Below are 17,465 nucleotides of genomic sequence, written 5' to 3'. Positions count from 1 at the left end.
TCAATTAATATTTATGTACAACTTTTATTTTAATTAGTTATTTTATATAAATTAAAATTAAAGTTATAATAAAAAAAATAAAAAATCATATAATTTAATTTAGGTAATTGATATTTTGAATTTAACCGTATTTTATAAAATGTGATTAGTATGTTTACTTTATAATTTAAATTAGAAATAATTATTTGAACTCAATGATATTTTGATAAATGAAATTTTGTTTTACAAAAATAATCTTCACAGTATTATATTTAAATTCTAAATTATTATTTTATCTCAAATATTTTATAAAATTGTTATATTATTTATATATATTTTATCTTAATCCTAAATATTTCTAATAAAAACCCTAATATCCCAAATTTCCCAATTTAATACCCTAAATCCCTAAACACACGCACACAACACTCAGTGAGTTCAGTGAGTGAGGGAGAAAGGGGAACAGAGAAGGGAGAAGGGGAGCTCGAGGGAGAAGAGGGGAAGAGAGGAGGGGACGACGCGGCTGGGTCCTTCCCGCCGTCACCGTTGTCTTTGAGGCGCCGGAGGAGAGAGAGATTTGCTTTGCAGAGGCGTTGAGGGAGAGAGGGAGCCGCGCTCTGCTGCCGATCCGCCACCGAACTGCCGCACGCGGGGAGCCATTGCCATCGCGGAGAGAGAAGCGTCGCTGTTGAGCCAGAGCCGCCGCTGGGGGTTCTTCGCTGTCACCGTCTTCGTCATCCTCGCGAGCTGTAGCGCCGCACAGTCCAGCCACCGTGACCTCCGTAGAGCCACGTCGTTGCGCTGTTCCGCCGTCACCGCTGTTGCCCTAGAGAATGTGTCAAGTGTACAACCTGTAGACTCTGGTATTTTACCTTAAACTTCTGATTTTTAGTGCTTCTATTTGCATTTACACTGTAGTTCACAATTAACAAAACTATTATTAGTATTTTTTTTCCAGCTTCTAATGAAAAATTTGAATCTCTGAGACTTAATAAGTATGTTCCATAGGATTTGACAGATCCAGAGAATTTGGGTTTATTACTTACAATTCGGTTGAGGAGGCGTCAAGTGCCATTCAGGCCTTAGATGGGCAGGTATGCAGATTTGCTGCTTCTATGGTGTTAGTAATCATGTCAATTGATACATTTCTGGAGCTACATAGTTTCATGTTTAAATCTGTTGAAGTATGGATGCTATACTTGTCAAGCAAATTTTGTGTAATTATATGTAGGTAATTTTTTTAAACATTATTTTTTGAATTTGTGCCATAGATATTTCATGTGATCTTCAATTAAATGTTTCCCTTTCAGGAATGTAGAACACTACTAATTCTTAGCCTTTATGTGTAAATTTCTCAACTTATCTTTGATCCTAGCAAGACATCTTCTTCCAGAGTTCCATTGATGCTTTGTATCTTGTAGTTTATATTATGTTGCTCTCTGTTCTATGTTAATGAAAGAATATATTAAGAAAAACAAAGTTCATATTATGTTCACTACAAAAAAACAGACATGATCCAAGTGAGAAAGAGAGTAAAAACCACAAATTGTTCCCTAGCCTAAACTTTTTTTCCCCAGTGGCAACTTTATTCTTTAGTTTTGGTTTATTAGCTTTTAGTTCCTAGATGTTCACATTGTGAGACAGATGAGTACTATTTTGTAAAATTTGATTGGGGACTAAACTTTCTCTTTTGCACGTTTAATTGCTAATCTTTATAATAATTTGAAATTTAGGGAATAATGGTTGAAAAACAACAATAAAAGACTAAAGTCGCCACTCAGAAAACGTTTCTAAACCAATTGGGGGTTTTACTCGGTGAATAGACTAGTGTATAAATTATTTAATTAGTGTACCATCTTGGTGAATTTTCTTAACTATTATTGTGATTAGTTTATCAACTGTAGTGATTTTTCCTTATTGCTATGTTTATATGGTTTTTCAATGTAAACAAAGGAACCTTGTTCATTAGCTTAATCCGATAAAGACCAAGGTCACTAAGTATTGAAGTGGATGTCATTACTCATAATAATTTATTTGTGTGTTGTTTTCTGATGAATCAAGATAATAATATTAACTTATGTACCATAGAAGTTTTAAGTTAACCTTAATCAACAACAAATTCTTTATTCAATAGCATGATAACAATAAAGAACCTGTTGTCTTTGAGGCGCCGGAGGAGAGAGAGATTTGCTTTGCAGAGGCATTGAGGGAGAGAGGGAGCCACGCTCTGCTGCCGATCCGCCACCGAACTGCCGCACGCGGGGAGCCATTGCCATCGCGGAGAGAGAAGCGTTGCCGTTGAGCTAGAGCCGCCGCTGGGGGTTCTTCGCCGTCACCGTCTTCGTCATCCTCGCGAGCTGTAGCACCGCACAGTCCAGCCACCGTGACCTCCGTAGAGCCACGTCGTTGCGCTGTTCCGCCGTCACCGCTGTTGCCCTAGAGAATGTGTCAAGTGTACAACCTGTAGACTCTGGTATTTTACCTTAAACTTCTGATTTTTAGTGCTTCTATTTGCATTTACACTGTAGTTCACAATTAACAAAACTATTATTAGTATTTTTTTTCCAGCTTCTAATGAAAAATTTGAATCTCTGAGACTTAATAAGTATGTTCCATAGGATTTGACAGATCCAGAGAATTTGGGTTTATTACTTACAATTCGGTTGAGGAGGCGTCAAGTGCCATTCAGGCCTTAGATGGGCAGGTATGCAGATTTGCTGCTTCTATGGTGTTAGTAATCTAAAGAACCGAGAATTATTTAGAAAACTCCAAATTAAAGAGTAATCGATAATGGTATTTGATCTTGTTGTGCCTGAAATTTGTCTTGATCACTTTCACAGTGGTAACATAAGATAGTACTCCATATATGAGTTATTTTTCTAGTATTTAGTTTAAATTTAAAATCTGATATTAGAAAGTCAATTTTGGATTTTCATATCTGTGTTTTTTATTACTCATGAAGCTCTTTTGAATCTAGCCTTTATGAATTTGTTGTATTTTATTTTTTTTAATAATTGTTTCTAAGTTTGTGATTGTATTTGATTTTTTTTTTATAATTGTTTCTAAGCTTATGATTGTTTTACATGTAGACAGTAGACACTTGTTCCATGTTATTTTTCTAAGAGATTTTTTAGTTGGTCATAATAGGGTCAATATACTCTATAATATTATTTTTTTAATGCTAAAGTTTTATATATGGCTGAAGTGAATTCTTCTGATTAATCTATGAGGAGAAAATTTCAGGAAAAAAATAGATAGATAAATTGATATGCTTCCAGTAACATTCATTTTTTAACTCTTATAGCTTCTTGTTGTGCTATTGATCCATCTTAAGAACACTGTCAGCCGGCTCTAATGCTGTTCTCTCTATCTCTCTCTCTCTTGCAGAAATTTTTGCATATCGTGTTGTATCTTTGTTTTATACTCATGATGTCTCAATTGCTTGTCACTTGGTATTTTTTTTGAGAACTTAATTGTCGGTTATTATAACAACTGTCTATATATGAATATTTGCTAAGGTTTACTTGTTGGTGATTTGTAACATTATTTAAAAATGAATCCCACCTTTTATGTGCCAACTAATTATTAAAATAATAGTATTTAGTGAATAATGGTTGTGAATAATTCTTGAGTGTTGCTATGGATGAATGTTTTCCTTTTTTTTGCTGCATATGTATTGCATCATCAAAAGCATTTTTGCAAGATATCTAACATGTTTATTTTTTTTTACGTGCAGGAAGACATGATGTGATGAAGAAAGTATGTTCCATACAAATATCAGATGGGAAGGGTCTTATAATGACCTTAGTTATGTAAATGTAATATTTTGATGTGTTATGTACTTTTTGAGGTCTTACATGTAATTGGAAAAATTACACTCTATTTTGATTTGTGTTGTTTAGACTAAAAATTAAACATATCTATCTTATAATGAAATTTTTATGATTTAAATTTCTTGAATTTCTTATTTTTAGATTTATTTTGTGATTATTATCATTTTGGGATGTGATTATAATTTAAAAAAATTGAATCTCATAAACAACAACAGGCTATGGCCACGGTGAAAAACCGTGACCATAGATAAGGCTATGGTCACGGTTTTAAGGAAGGGTGACCATAGAGGCTATGGCCACAGTGAAAAACCGTGACCATAGATAGGCTATGGTCACGGTTTTAAGGAGGGTGACCATAGAGTCTATGGCTACGGTGAAAAACCGTGACTATAGATAGGCTATGGTCACGGTTTTAAGGAGGGTGACCATAGAGGCTATGGTCACGGTTTTAGGTGGGGTGACCATAGATAGGGCTATGGTCACGGTTTTAAGGAAGGGTGACCATAGAGGCTATAGTCACGGTGAAAACCGTGGCCATAGCCTAATCTATGGTCACGGTTTTAAGGAGGGGTGACCATAAAGGCTATGGTCACGGTTTTTCACCGTGACCATAGATTAACCTATGGTCACGGTAAAAAAACGTGGCCTAAAGTGTCAGATTTTGAAAATTGAAACCGTGACCATAAAAACCGTGACCATAGATAAAAAAACCGTGACCATAGACCTATGGCCACGAGAGAATAGGCCACGGTAAAAAATCATGACCATAGATCTATGGTCACCCTTTTTACTAGCTATGGTCACGGTTTTTTACCGTGACCATAGGCCTTTTTTTTTTTGTAGTGAAAGTCATTATTATTGATATGTATTGGTGAAAGATTACATTTATTGAGCATCAAATAGACAATCTTAGGTGCACAATGACCCAATATTTTGTGGCAAACATCAAAATCATGACAAATAGCAGACAAGGCAATTGTATTCGATGTAATAATGGGTGATTTTTCTACTGCCACCCTTTCAAATTTGTAAACTCCTTCCTTAGCACATCCTTGGAGTAGAATCTAGTGGGTGTCCTAAAATTTGACATAACAAGCATGAGAATGAAATTCAAAATAGCAATTATTATCTTTAGTAAGTTGGTAAACACTAATTAAATTGTTTGAGATTTTAGGGGCATGCAAAAGTTGTTTGAGAATAAATCTATTATTGTTATCAAGAGAAATAAGGCAAGAATGATTGATATTTGCAATAGGTGTGGAATTGCCATTACCCAAAACTACTTGTTCTGTATCCAAAAAAACAGAGGAGGTTAGAAGACGATGATCATTCGTGATGTGATGAGAAGCTCCAGTGTCTGAAAACCAAGAATTCTCAGAAGATGCAGTTGGTGAAGTGAAGTAAGCTATTCAATTGTAAAAATTTGATGGTAGTGGTGGAGCAGATGTAGTTGTTGAGCTTGAATTTGTTGCTGAATTTGCTTGAAAATTTTGATCAAATCTGTGAAATCAATTCATAGAAGTATGTCCAAACCTTTCACAGACTTGACATTGAGGTCGATTTGACGAGTTTCAATTATTTCTTCCTCCCCTCCAAGCTCTGGTATGACCTCGTCTTACTGAGAAGCCTCTACCATTTCCTCTGTTGTTGTATTGAAAACTTATTTGAGTAAAATTGGATTAAAGAATACTAAGATCTGATTTCTTGATTCTGTCCAGCATGTTTTCATGAGTGATGAGTAATACTTCAGCGTCAATTAAGCACATAGTGTCTAATTTTGACATCGCAAAGATGTACATAGCATATTCCGTACTCAAACCTTCAGTGATTGCATCGAAATGTTCAATGACTGTTAATAGGTGACCAACAGAAGCTAGGGAATCAACCACTTTCCTAATCTTCTTGAGATATTCATGTGTTGTGGATCCCCCTTTCTTGATGTTCTTTAGCTCAATCTTTAATTGTTTTACCGTAATCTTTCAAAATTTGGCAAAATATGCTTGAATTCTGTCCCACATTTGATGAAAAAAACAACAACCAATCATCTTTATCTTGAATGAATGATCCATTGATTGCATTAGCCATTTTGTTAGGAGATTATCATGGAGTTTCCACTACTTGTAAGTTTTGGACATGGTTCCTGAAGATTGATCTGCATCGGATTCATTTATTGGAAGAACCAGCTTTTTCTTGAGATGATCTTCAAGATCATTAGCTCCAATTGTGAATAGTGTCAGTTGCTCCCAAGTTAGGAAATTCGCTTCATCCAATTTATCCTCAATTGGCATAAATTTTTGGGAACTATGCTGAATAAGGGGAAGATTTGATGCCATGGTGTTGGGTTGTGAAGAAGTGACATCTGGTAGGTTATTTTCTGTATCTAAATCTGAATCTTGATCTGATACCATGTTAGGTACTAGAGGTCAAGAGAGATATAATTAGTAGTGTGATTAACAAAAGTAGGGAAGATAGAATAGAATTAATTTTACAGAACATGACTTTAATTTCAAGTAATTTGGATAGAAGCCAACTTGCTATTTATATATAAAGACCTATCTGAATATAACTAAATTAGTCTAAGTCAGTATTGATAACCGAAAGTGTAGTTACATACTTATTGAAAGAAGAGTCCTTGTTGACTAAGTCATTGCAGCTGCTGGGTGCCAATGGACATTAGGCGCCGGATGGTGTCGGACACTGAGTGCCGGTTCATCTCTTGTCTTCTTGGCTACTCTATTATACTTGACATGATTAACATAGATATCAAATCTATAAAAATAGAAACACAGCAAATGCAAATGCAAAGTGATAAATTTAAATATCCAAAATAATACTCCATGTCTTAGACATAACATAACATTGATTTGCACAAAACGTAATCATCAAGAGAAATTAGTATAAAAGGTATTTTATTTTCTTATATTATCAGAATATTGTCATAGGAAAGAAAATAAATTAAAATGATCACTAATAAACAATTAAAACAACCTCACGATTCTTTTACTGAACAAAAAATTCATTATTGTCCAAATTTAATTATTATTAATATCATTTGATTAATATATGTTACAATTATAGCTTAAATTGAATTTTATAAAGTTTAAAAAGCCATATATTAAATTATGGTTATATTCTGTATTGCAGTAATTCCCTTTGTTCATATAATATGTCATTAGAGAAAAAGTTTCAGATTTTTTTAAACAAACTCTAACATATTCATATTGTTTGATGTTAATAGAATAACAAAAAGACTCCTTAGAAAAATTTCTGTGCTCCCTATTCCTGCTTCAGAAATTGCAACAATGAATTCTCTATCATCCTACAATAGTTCTATCATATAACATATATCTTTGAAGGAGTTATAAATGACATCATCAACTGTTCTAAGATCATCAAAATTTTTGTATCCCTTTTGAACGTTCAAAAGTAACCTTACGTAGTAATCTTCTTTATTCATCAGTAGTACATGAGATATCCTTCCTATGGAATAACTTTTCTTTCTATGGATCCACAAATAATTCTCTCCATTCCAAAAAAATTTTGTAGAAAATTCAAAATAAGTTAGATCTTTTGTATCAATATAGTCTTAATTTCCTTTAAACCATCCAATTAACATAGATTTCTTGAAAAAAAAAATTTCAGCAACCGATTGAATTATATTGTTGTCTTTATACAAAAATGGCTTATCATTAGAAAGATGGAATGATAATCTTATGACTGCTGGTTTCTTCATTTGAAAAGGCTAACCAAACAATCTTCATACAACTTTGCATGTTAATATATATCTATAATCATAATAATTATGTACTTCATGTACTTGAATATAATTGTTTTGACAAAATGTAGCTGTCAATCTATCATTTTTTTTATGAAGATACTTAAAAAGATATTTGATGACTGAAGTTTGGCAAGCATAGTCAATATTAATATGACATCCAAATTTGAGAAGAAGACCGAAGACATTATATGGACCTATAAATGAGTTATCAACCTCTATTTTTCTTTGATACAATTCGTTTGTTATCTCTTCTTTTGATATTTTAGAAAGCCTACTTCATCAATAACTGTTGTATCTCAAAATGCTTTGAAAAAAAAACTTTGAACATTTACCATTGACAATGCATTGACTGTTACTGTTAAAATGACCACATGGATCAAGAACTATACTACAAGAATAATTAGTTTTAGCGACAAATTTTTAGCGGCAATAATATAATGGCCACTATATTTTTAATTTAAGTTATGTTTTTGTGGCCATTATATATTTGTCATTAATATTATATATTATAATGGTAATTATTATTATTGTCACTAAAAATATAAGAAAAAATTACTTTTAGTGAAAAAGTTTTAGTGGCCATAGTACTATAGTCAGTATTTTTTTATTAAAATAATTTTTTTAATAATAGTTCCACTAAGTTCAGTCACCAAAACAGAGGGAGGGAGTGAGGGCGAGAAGTAGATTCAGGAAAGGGAGATCTCATCGTCGAAACCCTAAGTTTACTGTCACCGTCGTCGCCACCGTCGCCGCCTTAGGTCATCTCCATCCTCCAAATCGGCGCCTCCGCCTCCCCTGACATCTTCCTCCACCTCCTCCCATCCCGCTTTCCAATCTCCTCAACATCCACATCGACGAGCGCCTCTCCGTTACCCTTCCCCTCTCTCTTTCCGTTCTCGCCGGAAGGTGCTCTCTCAAGGTGCATTGTATTGCCGACAACACCTCTTCCGTCGTTTGAGGTAAGCTGTTGCCGTTTCTGTTTACTTGCCGTTACCTCTGTTTCTTAGGTTTTTCTTTTTTCTTTTTTATCTTTTAGCTAGCTGTTAGGTTTGGGTTTAGGAACTTAGGGTTCCTACTTTCATTTGAATAGAAAAAAAATGACAAAGAGTGAGCAAAAGAAACGAAACAACAAGAGTAAAGACGAGCAACAATTTATTACGGATACTGCTAAGCTCAGAAAGTTCAAGGAACCATCCAAATCCTCAACTTTTCTGGAGAAAGCAAGCCACAATTCTTAGCCCTTTTTTTTTCTTTTTATGTTCAATTTATTATCACGTTATTCCAAATTAATAATTTGAGATTTTCTAATTGAATAATGGTGTGTTGTTTGGTTGTTGTAGATGAAAGCAAGATTGTCAGGTGGTCATTTCAGGATGATTAACGAGAAGCTCTACACTTGCACGTATGTACTATTACTCACTTTTTCACTCAGTTTTTGTCTTTTTTAAGTTTTTAAGTTGTGCATGATAGTAATTTTAGCCTGTGATGCAAGGAAACACCAACGAAACAAGGTGTACAAGACATGTCATACTTTTATTTGTAGTTGTTTGAATATTGATGGCACTGAATATTGGTAATTTGGCATTTACAAGTACTTGAATACCCGATAAATCTTAAAAATATATATCTGAATATCTGATGTTCTTGTCCTGTATTTCCAAAAGTTTGGTGTGTTGTGGCACACACTGCTGTCTGCAATTGCTTTTAAAATTCGATTGCTCCTCCTTGTAATGTTTTGTTCATCTTGGCAAGAGTTAAGAATTTGTGTTACTGTTTCATAATGGCTAAGGTGTTAGTACTTAGTAGCAATTAGCAAGGGAGCCTTTGATCAGAGAAGAGCAACTAGTGTTAGGCCGGCATTTACAGATGTTTAGAGAACCACTCAGAGATCCATGAGTAGTTTCAATTTCTACAACATAAATGTTTTCATGTATAGACTCTAAATAGCATAATAGAAATATCATATTCTATCAAATTTCTTATCTTCTTTACGCACATCAAAGATTAATACGCTAATAACCAGTTTTTTATTTTCTCATACTATTAAATTTGAAGAGGATAAGCTTAATGTTCGTCTGAGAGACTGGCTTCATTGGGATTTAACACATATGAGGGTCCATTCCTGGAGGACAATTTGTGCATTATCTCTATGTAATTCCAATTACCATTATTATAGATTAGATTAAAGAATCTCATATCATGAGATATAATCCACAACTTTAAGTCGTCCCTTGTCTTTTCATTGAGTTAGTTTTATATATATATATATGGTATTTTTCATACATGCATATCTAGGTATGTACTATGTTCTGTCTAGATTCAATGAACATGACACCTTTTTTTCTTTTTTCTTTTTTCATATTTATTAAGTATGGTTATATAAGACCAAGGCTCTTTTTAGCTGATATCCTATTCACAATTTTTATTTCTTAGGTGGCCTCATATTATTGTTCCAACCTTTAAAATTATTGCGGCGGAATGTTTGCAGAAGATTCAGATTGGAGAATAAATATCACTAGTTAGGTTTGTCCTTGCAGCAATAAATTTCTTTTAATTTTCCTAAAATAGAGAAAAGAAGACAAAAGAAAAAATGCTTTATGTCATTCTTACATTGCTCTAAATTTTGGAAGAAAGGATAATGAAGCTTTCATGGTTGCTGTCTACAAGGGAGGCTATAGTGCACTATTATCTATTTGAGCACTATCAAGATGACTTGGCAGTTGTTCTTTTGAATTTGGTATGAGCCTAGACCCTTTTTTCTTTGTTTTTTATTTTGTCTTTTCTTTAAGGAAGTTAATTCCAATGTAGATCCAAGTTTCAAGAAATTTCAAGAAACCACTGATAGTTAACACCGTCTCTGGTGAGAAAACTGGAGCAATTACATGTTTCGAAAGAGCGACCTGTGCCATCATTTTTCCTATGTCCAATCCTTCAGGTACATAATCTTTTTTGTTATGTCAGTTTCATTACTAACATAATTCAATAACACGGATGAAGTGCACGTGTCTTTTAAAGGGCTTATGAATCAAGTGTTAATCTATACTTAAGTTTTCTTAATTTGAACTTTGAAGAAATATCTCATTTTCTTTTTACAAGATGAAGATACTGATTGCAATATATGTGGCTAATTTTTATTGAACACATTCCTTAGAAAATAATGCATGATACTCAAGACAAATAAATAAACTGTAAATACAAAAGGTAATTTAAAGAGAAAGTATACAAGTGATATTACTAGTTCGACTTAAAATGCCAAAAATATTGAATTGATAAATTTACATAAACATGTCATTTTAAAATTTCTGCTAATGTGTGATACATATGAATTGTAATATAAAATTCTGCATGCCTAGCTGCAATAAGTGTTTCTAAATGTTGTGATGCATTTCCTAAAAGTGTTGTTGTACTATCTATGAATGCATGATTTAAAGAGTTATTGGAATTTGATGATGCATAAATTAAATCATTATCACTCTCTAAACTACATGCGGGAGACTAGTTGCAACATGAGAATTGTAATTAGGTGACAATGATTGTGTATGGACAGTGGCTTGATCAAAAAGCTTGAAATTATTCGAACTAATAACATGATGGTGATTTATTAAAATTCTTTTTGACATTATATAAGTTCTTACAGAAAATTTATTGTATATTACATAAGTTCTTAAAATTCTGCATGGGTTTGTCCTTTTGGCAATTTATCAGTATGAATATTGTAGATCTTGCCAATTTATGTACATTATTTTTAAATTAAATTGATGATGATTATGTTGATGATGATGTTGAAGCCTGTCAACTGTGTACCAGAAGAGAGTAAGCCAGATGGTTAGTTAAATTGAATTCTTCTCTTGAAAGGTTAGCTCCTAAGGCATGCACTGATTTTGAATTCTTCTCTCAAGAAAGATTTATTACTTAAGCTTGGCCTAACATCAATTAAAAGTTATTTCTGTGTCTTTCTAGGACCCCAAACACAGGATTGCTCGAATTATATCACTTTCCAAGTCCGTAGTTACTAGTTACAGCATTTGATGATGTTAGTGTGGAAGACCCTGAGTTTAGATCTATTCAAGGTAAAAACTGTCAGAACTTTACTTCCTATAAAATTTATTTTTCTTACATGCAAAAGTTTGAATATTTTCTTCTTAATTTGAGGTTAAAGCCTTAGCAGAAGTTGGTATAGTTCCCAGCAAATTATATTCAAAGGATAATTATGGTTCTGGTAGATCGAACATCAAAGATGACATAAATTTTTGTTCTGATAGGTAAGTTTCAATTTGTACAAAATTCATATTATACATTTTATAATAGACAAGTTCAATTTTTATTTATTGATTCAGATATATGTATACTGCAGATTCATCTCAAGACAGGATTTAAAAGACTGAAAAGCTTGGTTGGAGTATGATTTTTTTCTGGAGTTACTGATCAAGTAGGCCGCTTTCAAAATAATAGTGTATGGAGTTTTGATTGAATGAATTAGGACTATTATAATATAAAATTGAACTTTGTTTTTTCTCCTTTATTTAACGGTTCTAGAAAGAAGCAGGAGGTGATTCTGATTTGAGGAGTGAAGTTAGAAGGAAAGTTAAACCTAGGGTTACAACATTTGGGAGACAGAGGTTTGATTGGTTGGATTAGGTTTGAGATTTATAACTATTATACATTTCTAAAGCTGTTTTGGCATGAATGAATTAAGATTTTTGTTTATATTTGATGGAAACCTTGTATTGCATTTAATTTTCTGTATTTAGTGAGTTAAATATAATTTTAGCTGATTGAATGTTAGGGATCTTTCCTTCTTCTAATTAGGTGTGGATTTAAATTGTGTAGTTTTTATTGCTTGGCTCTATTTTAATTTCTAGGGTTTGAAGCCTTATTCAAACTGATATTGGTTCTAAATATGAAGGAGAAGGGTAAGCACATTAATTGGCTAGTAATGCATTCATAGTTCTTTGATATTTTTTCGGTTGCAGTGACGGTTAATACTATTGTATGTTTCTGAGAATATTGTTTATTTATTCCCCCTTTTAAATCCCTTTGTAGGTTCCTAATTTTATTTCAAATTTTCAGCTTTAGTAAAATTTTTACTATTGGCCCTAAAAGAGAAGTAATGACTCTAAGCTTAGAGAACATTTACTATAACACCAACACCAACACCAGCTTAAACAGCACTTGGCTACAGCAATGATGGTTCTACTAATATTCTACCACTTGTTGAAGAAGAAGAAGAAACAACAAAAGAACCTCATCATCATCAAATTCATTAAGAATAAGAGAATAAAAATTGCTTCATCAGAAACTTAATAGTAATGGAATGGTGGAAAGTGTTAATGTGAATGTTAATGATGGAGGTGGGAATTTGAAGACTTTAAGTCTTTCAATGAGTCATGATTTTTCATCTACTACTCAATCATCATCAAGCCATGTAAGTGTTTTAACAACATATCATCATCATCATATCTCAGCAGGTTCTTCTTCAAATTCTCGCAAGGCCATGGTGAAAGTTGTAAAGAATAATAAGAGAAATTTCTGTAGCATTTTTTATTGTAACATTGATGTAACATAGTTATAAGCTTGTAGCATTTTTTGTTGTTTAGATTTGTAACATGATTTATTACTTTTTAAGAGAAATTTGTGTATCAATATTTTGAGTTTAATGAAATATCGCATTTTGTAGTAATTAATTTAAGTATATTTATATTATGCATAATAACTATTGTTGGTAAAAATATATACTTGATTTTAGAAAAAAAAAATAGTTTGTTGCTTCTAAGAAAATAAGTATAATATAACTAAAAAATGTCTTAAGATTTTAGCGGTAATAGTAATGGCAACTAAAAGTGAATAGCATTACAATTTTAGAATTATTTTTAGTGGTTATATAAATTGCCGGTAAAAATGGGTTTTGGCGACAATAGTAATAGCCACTAAAAGTGAATAACATTGCAATCTTAGAATTACTTTTGGTGGCCATATAAATTGCCAACAAAATGGCCGCTAAAAGTTATATACTTTTTGCGGCCACTAAACCGGTCTTTACCGGTAAATGTTATAATTGCCGCTAAAACCTTTTAGCGACAAAGCATAAGACAGCTAATGTCTAATTGCCGGTAAATGTATTAGTGGCTATTTTTATTGCCGCTAAAAGTAAAATAAATGGCCGCTAAAAATAATTTTTTTTATAGTGCTATATAACTAAGCTACTAATCAAGAGGTGCTTGGTATTGTGAAGAAGATTTGGTGTACGACTTCTTTGCTTTAATTGTTTATTTATTTCAAATTTAGTAGTTTGGATAGTTGGTATGATTTTGTTATTGTATTTGTAGAGAACCATCATGCATCAGTAACTGAAATAACTAATTCCTAATTCTTGTGATGGTTCTTGATGTACTATTAGAGTGTAAATTGACTATTTCCACTCTTAGGTTCTCTGTTATAGTTAGTCTGCATATATATATAGTACAAATATACTTGAAAGAAATATTACTGGTTCTTCACTGCTCTTGGGTATGATGTCATGAATGAAACACATATAAAAGCCAATGTGATGGCCTTCCTGAAGATTATTCACACTGCATTACACTTGTTCAACCCAAACCTGAACTCTTTACCATTGGAGAGGTTGAAACTCTTCTTATTTCTCATGAAGAAACGCTTGAAAAGTTCAAACAACTTTCCATTGGATTAGCACAAGCTCAGTTAGCTCAATCAAAATTTTCCAATCCAAGATTTACTGGAAGAACCTCTGGAGGACGAAGAGGTGCTCGTGGTAGAAGATTTGCACAGGTGGAAGAAATTCATGGCAATCAACAAATCGTCTTTATTTCCAAGTTTGTAATCGTCCAGGCCATTCCGCTTTACACTGCTTCTATCGATTTGATCAAGCATACAATGGATACTCTTCAAATTCAGCCAATGCTGGTTCATCTAATCCACCACCTCCTCCTTCCTCCTTCTTTCACCAGCCATAGTCTTACCTCACTTCCACCTCTTCTGCTGCTGACACTGTATTGTACCCTGACACCGGTGCAAGCCATCACCTCGCACATGATTCTGCCAACCTTATATCTTCATCTGAATATACTGGACCTGATAAACTATATATAGCAAATGGATCTGGTATCTTTATCAAACACACTGGTTCTTCTTCTTTGCTTAGACCTCATAATAATCATCTTTTTGGTCTTAAAAATGTTTTACACATTTTTGAAATTGCAAAGAATCTTATTAATGTATCAAAATTTTATTTAGATAACAATATTTTCTTTGAATTTCACCCTTTTCATTGTTTTGTTAAATCTCAGGTCCACAAGTAAACACTTCTTCAAGGAATTCTTAGACATGGACTATATTCCTTTGATAATTTGTGTGTGCCAACACCATTATATGATCATAATTCTGTTCATACTTTTTTAGCTTCTTGTAATCTCAATCTTACTTTGTGGCATAGAAGGCTGGGACATCCTTCTAAATCTATTGTAAAAAGTGTCTTTAAACAATGTAATATTCCTATTAATCAAAATTCAGCTACTGATTCCTTTGTTTGTGATCATTGTTGTATGGAAAAAATGCATGCTCTCCCCTTTTCCCTTTCTCAAACTGAATACACTTCTCCTTTACAACTTGTGTTTATTGACACTTGGGGTCCTGCTTCATCAGTTTCTAGGTCCGGGTTTCGTTATTATGTGAGCTTTGTTGATGCTTTTACACGTTATACTTGTTTATATTTGATGCAGTCCAAGCCTTAAGTTTTCTCTATTTTTCAGCAGTATAAAGTATTGATGAAAAGGCAAACTGGCCATTCTCTCAAAGCCATTCAAACTGATAATGGCAAAGAATTCCTTTCAAGCACATTTAGGACATTCTTACAAGATCAGGGTATTGTTCATCGCCCCTCTTGTCCTTACACGCATCAACAACAAGGAGTTGTTGAACGCAAACACATACATGTGACTGAGATGGGTTTAACTCTCTTAGCTACTGCTCAATTGCCTCTTCTCTATTGGGAAGATACTTTTCTTACAGCTGCTTTCCTCATAAATCGGCTACCAACCAAAGTCTTAGATTTTAAATCATCTTTTGAGAAGCTTCACAATATTAAACCCAAATATGCCATGCTCAAGCTTTTCGGTTGTGCATGCTACCCCAACACCAGACCTTTTAAATCATCATAAACTAGATTTTAGATCTCAACAGTGCATCTTCCTTGGCTATGCTCCTCAATCCAAAGGCTTCAAATGTCTTACTCATGAAGGAAAATTCTAATTGTAAGAAATGTTATTTTTGATGAAAAATTATTTTCATCTTCAATTTTCTTTTCATCTAATTCTTCTGCTACATCTGATATTTCTTCTTTGCCTCATACTGTTACCTCTGTGCCTCCTATACCTCTTGTTCCCAATTCTAATTCATTTGCCATCACAGTTGACTCCACTTCGATTTTTTATTCTAATCTTAATACTAATACACTTAACACATATAATGTTCTTAATCATGCATCCACTTCTAATATCAATGAATTTAGTTCACCCTTATTACCTATCCTTATTTCTATTCCCTCTACTTCCTCGGATCAGCATGCTCCTCCTGCTTCTATACCTATATCTGGTCTTGAAATTCAGTTACCCAAGGTTCCCATTCTTACTTCTTCACCTATCCCTAAATCGTCTAATACACATAGTATGGTTACCAGATCTAAATCTGGTGTTGTTAAACCAAAAGCTTTAGCTTTTGTCTCTAACATTGATCTCACTCAATATCCTCCCAAGACTCTTTCTCAGGCTTTATCCTCTACTCATTGGCACCAAGCCATGATTGAGGAATATGATACTTTGATCAAGAATCATACATGGCATCTCATTGACCCTCCTTCCAATTCTACTATTATTGGATGTAAATGGGTCTATACTGTTAAAAGGGGTCTTGATAATAGTATCAAAAAATATAAAGCACACTTGGTTGCCAAAGGGTGTCAACAGGTTGAAGGGATTGATTTTAATCAAATGTATAGCCCTGTGATTCATCTTTTTACAATTCGGATTGTTATCTCCCTTGCTGTTACATATGGTTGGCCACTTCGCCAATTTGACTTTAACAACGCCTTCTTGAATGGTGATTTAACTGAGGATGTTTTCATGTTACAAACCCCTGGCTTTGTGTCCAGCAACCCTTCATTAGTGTGCAAGCTTGATAAAGCCATTTATGGCCTTAAGCAAGCTCCAAGAGCTTGGTTTGCTAAACTTAGTTCTGCTCTCTTCACTCATGATTTTTCTAATACCAAAGCTGATACCTCCTTATTTGTTCGACATACTAAACATTCTACTACTTATTTACTCGCCTATGTGAATGATATTGTTATAACTGGTAACAACAAGACTGAAATTGATGCTCTAATCACTAACTTGAATTCTAAATTTTCTCTTAAATATTTAGGTGGTTTAAATTATTTTCTTGGTTTAGAATTTAATATGCTTGGCATTGGTGAACTTCACATTTCACAATCAAAATATATTCTTGATCTGTTAAGACATGCAGGCCTCTCTAGCTCCAAGCCTGTCCCTACTCCTATGCTCTCCTCTCTTAAATTGATTTTTGACGGGTCTGAACCATATGAAAACCCAACTCTCTATAGATCTCTTGTTAGAGGGTTGCAATATGCAACCTTAACTCATCCAGAAATATCCTTCTCTGTGAATCGCGTTAGTCAGTTCATGAAAAATCCCAAGCAACATCACTGGACAACCTTGAAAAGGATCCTCTGTTATCTTTCAGGTATGTATCATCATGGATTATGTTTTCAAAAATCTACTGATCTTCGTGTTCTTGTCTTTGCGGATGCAGATTGGGCGAGTGACATTGAAGATCGCAGGTCCACC

General features: G+C 33.5%; 4 long non-coding RNA genes across 9 annotated transcripts; 3 read left to right on the top strand and 1 right to left on the bottom strand.

The window, feature by feature from the left end:
• Nucleotides 1,544-3,709, bottom strand: LOC110270134. Its single transcript, XR_002359297.1, has 2 exons — nucleotides 2,728-3,709; nucleotides 1,544-2,132 (listed from the first exon to the last, which is right to left on the bottom strand). It is a non-coding gene; the product is annotated as an uncharacterized LOC110270134 (long non-coding RNA).
• Nucleotides 2,133-2,684, top strand: LOC107630385. Its single transcript, XR_002359296.1, has 2 exons — nucleotides 2,133-2,452; nucleotides 2,598-2,684. It is a non-coding gene; the product is annotated as an uncharacterized LOC107630385 (long non-coding RNA).
• On the top strand, nucleotides 8,219-12,381 carry LOC107630384. 6 transcript variants are annotated; one of them, XR_001618270.2, is made up of 9 exons: nucleotides 8,219-8,549; nucleotides 8,931-8,992; nucleotides 10,024-10,113; nucleotides 10,225-10,327; nucleotides 10,399-10,525; nucleotides 11,379-11,445; nucleotides 11,551-11,660; nucleotides 11,743-11,852; nucleotides 11,945-12,381. It is a non-coding gene; the product is annotated as an uncharacterized LOC107630384 (long non-coding RNA). The 6 variants fall into 6 exon arrangements; XR_002359294.1 differs by having other exon boundaries at nucleotides 11,531-11,660; nucleotides 11,750-11,852; XR_001618269.2 differs by having other exon boundaries at nucleotides 8,220-8,549; nucleotides 10,024-10,108; nucleotides 11,750-11,852.
• On the top strand, nucleotides 14,139-15,182 carry LOC110270133. Its single transcript, XR_002359295.1, has 2 exons — nucleotides 14,139-14,709; nucleotides 14,895-15,182. It is a non-coding gene; the product is annotated as an uncharacterized LOC110270133 (long non-coding RNA).

Source organism: Arachis ipaensis, chromosome B03 (genome assembly GCF_000816755.2).
Source record: "Arachis ipaensis cultivar K30076 chromosome B03, Araip1.1, whole genome shotgun sequence".
NCBI lineage: Eukaryota > Viridiplantae > Streptophyta > Magnoliopsida > Fabales > Fabaceae > Arachis > Arachis ipaensis.
This window is presented reverse-complemented; position numbering and strand designations above follow the sequence as displayed.